A 6,794-nucleotide genomic window follows, 5' to 3' on the forward strand; every position below is an offset into this window, starting at 1 on the left:
TGTGGCATTAGGAACAGAGGAAGACTCATCAACAACCTGTGTTATTCAGGTGACACAACCTTGCTTTCTTTAAAGTGAGGAGGAGGGATTGAAATGCTTGTTGCAGAAGACCAAGAAGCCTTCAGTTTTGGTTACATCTCAACGTCAAGAAAACAAAGATCCTCACCATTGGGCCAATATATAGATGATAGATGGAGAAAGGATTGTAGTTGTTAGTGATTTGCAAAAACACTAACAGCAAGTACAAGAATAAAGGATCTCTGGTGGCCTAGTGGTAACAAGCTGCCTTGCAATCCTGAAGGCATGCAATTCTAATCCACCAGCTTCTCCCAGGAGAAAAACAGGCAGTCTTCTCCCATGCGATTCACTGCCTCTGAAAACTCACTGGAGGGTCAGCTATAAATCGGTTCCAACTCAATGGCACACAGTAACAACAACAGTGCATGAGTAGGGAGCTCTGGTGCTTCGGTGGTACTCTGCCAACTCAAAAACAAGCAGTTCAAGGGGAGCTCTGGTGGCCTAGTGGCAAGGAGCTGCAACTACAATCCCAGAGGCGCACAGTTCGAATCCACCAGATGCTCTGCCGGGGAAGGAGGGGCAGTCTCCTCCTGTACCAGTCAGATCTGATTTGATGGTACACTCACACAAAAATAATAATAATAATAATAAAATTTAAAAAACAAACAAACAAGCAGTTCAAATCCACCTGCTGCTCCATGGGAGAAAGATAAGTAATCTCCTCGTGTGAGATTTACAGCCTCTGAAAACCCACTGGAGAGTCAAATATGAGTGAGTTCGAACTTGATGGCACTTGACAAGAACAATGGCACAAGAATAGGAGAGCTCTGAGGGTGTCTGTACGGCATTGTGTTTCTGTGTGTTTCAGAGGCAACACTACCCTGGCAGTTCAAATCCAGTAGTGGCTCCGAGGGAGAAAGGTGTTATTTATAGCCTTCTGTGTTATTTATAGCCTTCCAGAAACACAGTAGAGGGTCAGCTATGAGTCAGTTCCGACTCAATGGAAACAAGAAAGAGAGAGAGAGTGCATGACCTGAAGAAGGGAGGAGGTAGAAAAGAAATAATTCTGTTTTGATTGAGTCAATTGCAACTCACAGTGACTCTGGAAGGCAGAACAGAACTTCCCACAGGGTATCCAAGGACTTAATCACTCTAGTGGCTTAGCAATAAAGAATTGTGCTGCCATCACAAAGGTACAAGGTTCAAATCTACCAGAAGCTTCTTGGGAGAAGAATGAGTAACCTCCTCCAATCCAATTTACTGCCTCTCAAAACCTGCTGGACAGTCAGCTATGAGTCAGTTTCAGCTTCCCTCTGAGCATGATGTCCTTCTCCAAGGATCAGTCCCTCCTGGTCACATACCCAAAGTATGTGAGACAGAGCTTCAAATCCTAGCCTCCAGGGATAAACTTGGCTTTGTCCTCTCCAAGACAGACCTATTTGTTTTCTTGGTGGTCCATAGAATGTTTAAGACTCTTCTCCAGCACCACAACACAAAGGCATCGATTCTTCTTCTGTCATCTTTAGTCATTATTCAGCTCTCTGATGCATAGCAAGTAATTGTGAAGATCATGGCCTGCATCAGGTGCACCTTAGTCTCTAGATTGATATCTTTGCTTCTCAGTACTCTGGAGAGGTCCCTGACAGCAGATTAACCTAACGCAATTTGTCTTTTGATTTCCTGACAGCTGGTGCCAAGACTGTTGATTGTGGAGCCAAGTAAGCTGAAACTGTTAACAACCTCAATACATTCTCCATCCATCATGGTGCTGTCAATTGGCCCAGTGCTGAGAGTCTTTGTCTTCTTGATATTGAGGTTAGAAGCTATAATGAGGACTAAAGTCCTTGATCTTCTGCAGCAAGTGCTTCAGGTGCTCCTCAGTTTCAGCAAACAAGATTGTGTCATCTGCATAACGGTTGTTGATGAGTCTTCCTCTAATCCTGATGCCACATTCCTCCTCATAAAGCCCAGCCTCCCAAATGATCTGTTCTGCATATAAATTGAAAAGGTATAGAGACAGGGCACCTCCCACCTTTTAATTAGCAAGCAAGTGCCAAACATCTGCACCACATTAAAACCTCAGTAAGTGGAGCTTGTGGATTCTCTCAAAGCTGTGATCTTGGAGAAGGCTCATTCTCTGTCAAATTAGTTTCCTATCTGTGAAATGCATATGCTCATGGTTCTGTGAGGATTAGAGAGGGTGTGCATAGTCCTTTAGATTGTAGGTGGCGGTACAGTGGTTAGGGGAGCACAGGCCGGTAACCAGCTGCCTGGGTTTCAATCTCAAATCTGCCATTTCCTGACTGAGACTCGAGACCAGTCATTGGTCGAGGTTTTTTTTTCATGGTGGTCTTGCTCTGCCACTTCTGCATTTACTTCTGTAAACATGATTCACTGATATGGGAAGGCTTCCAGGTAAGGCCAGCTAGGAATAACAAATACAGAGAGACTAATGAGTAATTTTGTTCCAGTGTTCAGATTGGTAGGAAATCACCTGGCTCAGAGAAAAGAAGGTGGAATTTGGACTCTGCCTAGAATTTCCTATCGGCCTCACCCCTGTCTGCCTGTCAGGCCCCTTTCACCTCTTTCCCCTCTGAGTCCTGCTCTGTGGGGTGAGGACAGGGGCCCCTCCCTCCCAGCTGTATTAGCAGGATTAGAGAATAGTCTTCAGGAAGAGTGTCAACAGTGATGTCCCACACTTGTCCTCATGGTGACTGTTACAAATGCTCCTTCTTGTAGCCAAGCCCTCTGCCCCTGTGGTATCGGGCCCCTCAACAAGGGCCACCCCGGGGCACAGAGTGAGCTTCACCTGCGAGTCCCATGGCTTCTCCCCTCAAGATGTCACCCCGAAGTGGTTCAAAAATGGGAACGAGCTCCTGATCCACCAGGAAGAGGTGGTCCCGCCAGGCGACAGTGTCTCCTACAACGTCTCCAGCACAGCTCAGGTGATGCTGACCCAGGATGACATCCACAGCCAGGTCATCTGTGAGGTGGCCCACACAACCCTGCAAGGCTTTCATGACCAACTTGGCTGAGACCCTCCAAGGTAGATGACACTCACACTCAGCCCAGACCCCAGTCTGCTTCCCTCATTCCCACCCTGCTTTTCTCCAGGGCTTAAACTCCCTGGAATCCAACCCCTAATTAGTCCCTCCCAGTTACCATCAACCTGCAGTGTGTCAGTCACACTGCTTGACACTTTGACTTATTATTTCAATGACAGCTTCCAGTTGGACTTCTTCGATGAGCTAAGCTTCGTGTTAGGGAGTTTCCTTTCCTTGACCAAAGGCAACAGCCATTTTTGAGCCCCAAGTACAAGCTAAGTCCCTTCGTGCTTGGTGATTATATTGATTTGCTACAAGTTCCAGTTGCATGAAAGGATATTGTGCTTGTTGATTTCATTTGTTAGGACCCTAATTGAACTGTTGGTCCCTGAGCACCTCCTGTGTGCCTGGTCCCTGCCTTGTGATTATATTCATTGTGCAAAGAGGTTACCCTCATACTACATGCCTGCCACCGCCCCGGGTGACTCCTTTGTCACTGGTGGGAGCTCCCCGCTCTCAAGCCCCCACTCTGTGATATGTGTGTTCCTTAAGGTCAGAGCTTCTGCTCTGTGCTCTTTCAGTTCTGCCCACCTTGGAGGTTACACAACTACCCCATGGGAACCAGGTGAACGCCACCTGCCAGATGAAGAAGTTCTACCCCAAAAGCCTAAACTTGACCTGGTTGGAGAATGGAAATGTGTCCTGAGCACATTCAGCCTTAATCCTCACTGAGAACAAGGATGGGAATCTATAACCTGAAGAGCTGGATCCTGGTGAAGTCATCTGCCCTCAAAGAGAATGTGGGAGTCACCTGCCAGGTGGTGCAGGATATGCAGCCAGTAGTCACCAAACAGCCGCCCCTGAAGCCCACAGAGCTGCACAATGAGAACGCAGACACCCCCTCTGGTGAGCCCTCCACTCCTCCCCACCTGGCTCTTTTTCTAAATTCTATCTTAATCTTATCTTCATCTCTGTAACATTAAAATAGTCACTCATGCTTACAATTGTTAGTGTCTCAGCTCAAAGTGACTCACGCCACAAAATAGAACTAACTGCCTCATGGGATTTTCTAGGTTTTTATCATTATTGAAGTAGATTGCCAGATTTGTTTCTGTGGAGGCTCTGGGAGGATTCAAAATGCTGTCCTCTCTTTTTGAAAGCCAAGACTTAACCTTTGCACCATTGGGGCTTCGTCATGCATGCTCATTAGAGAAATCTAACTGAGGTTGTTAACAATTTCAGCTTGCTCGGGTCCACAATCAACACTCTTGGCACCAGCAGCCAGGAAATCAAAAGGCAAGTTGCTTTGGGAAGGTCTGCTGTCAGAGTCCTCTCCAGAGTACTAGAGAGCAATGATATCAGTCTAGAGACTAAGGTGTCCCTGATCCAATCCATGATCTTCTCAATTACTTGCTATGCATCTGAGAGCTGGACAATAACTAAGGATGGCAGAAGAATTGTCGATGTCTTTGAGTTGTGGTGCTGAAAAAGAGTATTGACCATACTGTGGACTGCCCAGAGAACAAACAGGTCTGTCCTAGAGAGAATGAAACCAGGTTGCTCATTGGAGGCAAGGATTGTGAAGCTCCATCTCACACACTTTGCCCGCACCTCCTCACATTCTTTGGTGGCCCATGACTGAGTTTCAGGATAAAAGGCTGACTCACTCTATTTCCCTAGAAATGAGGAAAAGGTCAAGTTTCACAATTGTATTGAGAGATGTCTCACTGATAAGACTCACTCATAAAACATACTCATGTTGCGTTCTCAAGAATTCTCCACTGGATTTCTTTCCTTCCTTCAGTCTCCAATGTTGACTCCTGAACAGAAATAGATCTTTGTTGACCTAGTCCACGGTGAACTTCACCTCTAACGCTAGGTTATAACCTCTCTGGCACTTTGAGTCTACTAGAAGCTTCAAAGGAAAAATATATGCAATCTCTTCCCTTACAAGGGTGAGTTATAACCTCTGGAAACCAGCTGGAGGGTCGGGAAGTGAGTTGGTTGCAACTTGATGGCAATGAATTGAGTTTCGATGATGGAGACCAAACCAAAAAGTCCAAACTCGTCTTTAAGTCAATCTGATTCACAACTGCCCTGTAGGACAGAGCAGAGCGGCTCTCCAGGATTTCCGAGGCTGTAAGCCTTTACAGAAACAGAATGCCCCCTCATCTTTCTGCCACTGAGAAGTTGGTGGGTTTGAATCTCTAACCTTTTCATTAGCACTTGAGTTCTTTAACCACTGGGCCTACGGTGTTCTTTTTTGTGATAGGAACACTACTCCTTAAATCTTCCTGAATGTGCAGCCAAGCAAACTGAAGCTATTAACAATATGAATCGCGGAGCTCTGGTGGCCTAGTGGCAAGAAGCTGTACTGCAATCCCAGAGGTACATGGTTCAAATCCACCAGACGCTCTGCCGGAGAAGGAGGGACAATTTCCTCCTGTACCAGTCAGATCTGATTGGCGGTACATGCACAAAAAATAATAATAAGATAAAATAAAAAAGCAAACAAAAAAAACAGTATGAATCTCTGTACCATCTATCATTCTGCTGCCAATTGGCCCAGTGGTGAGAATCTTTGTTTTCTTGATGTTGATTTAAGCAATGCCATTTTATGACAACATCTCATCAAATCCTCACTGTACCTTGTAGAACACAATCTTAAGTATCAATGGGGAAACTAACAATTTCTTAAGGAGCTTTCAGATTTTTTTTGTCAAAACATTAAAATGTCAGTTATAAATAGATAAAATAAAAAGCCCAACACCAGCCCGTTCACTGCCATCACATCGACTCTGACTCACAGCATGTTACCAGAGTGGAGCTGAGTAGAGTTGTCTTGAGCAGAATCTTTACAGAAGCTGTTCACCTGGCCTTTCTTCTGTGATCTCCTTGAGTGGGTCCAAACATCAACTGTTACGTTAGCACTGATCACAAACTACTTGCATCACCCATATAAAACAAAAACTAGAAAATCATATTTATTTAGTATACTATAATTTAGAACACCAGAAACACTGGTAATTGAAGTGTTTTGGGTCTTGCTGGCAGGGGAAAACAATACCAAAAGTAGTTTGTAAAATGTTTGCCTCCTTGTCATTGCATACTTCCCAATACAACACCAGCATCTTGTTTTGCCTTGATGAATTAAGACTTTTTTTCCAAGTTCAGATTCGAATGTTACCCTTTGCAATCCAAGTGGCATAAAACTCTCTGGGTTCCTTTAATGGGAAGCTTTTTTACTAGTGTCCCTTTGTCTTGGGACACCCTTGTTGTCACTGTCCCCTTTCCTCACTTATGTTGACAAGTTACCCTTCACTAAGCTGCTCTGAATACCGTGGGGGGGGGGCAGGACGGGGTCAGCAGAAGAGAAGAAGATGGATTGACACAGTGACTGAAAAACCAATGGGCTCAAGTGTGTTGGAAATATCAGGAAGGTTCAGGATAGGATAGGGTTCAGATCAGCTGTTCATAGGGTCTCTGTGAGTCATACTTGGTTCAATGGCACCAAACAACAACAATCATACAGCAGCCATGCCAGTATTTTCATGGTCAGCTTGTAATTCCTTGTATGTTTGATCCCCATTTCACTTCCAGCACTGTACTTTTCTATTCTTTTTTTTTTCTTTTTTTTTAATTGGGAAAAACATATTGGGGGTATAAGGAGGTGAGGGTTGGGGGCAGAAAAGTGAGGATGGGCCAGGATGCAGTTGCAGAGCTACAGTTTGG

At 45.0% G+C, this 6,794-nt stretch overlaps 1 pseudogene; it reads left to right on the forward strand.

Moving 5' to 3' along the window:
• Positions 1-6,794, forward strand: part of LOC102860705 — a 17,635-nt pseudogene that overhangs the window by 8,578 nt on the left and 2,263 nt on the right.

Source organism: Elephantulus edwardii, unplaced genomic scaffold (genome assembly GCF_000299155.1).
Source record: "Elephantulus edwardii isolate Elephantulus edwardi_28Jun2011 unplaced genomic scaffold, EleEdw1.0 scaffold00015, whole genome shotgun sequence".
Classification (NCBI taxonomy): Eukaryota; Metazoa; Chordata; class Mammalia; order Macroscelidea; family Macroscelididae; genus Elephantulus; species Elephantulus edwardii.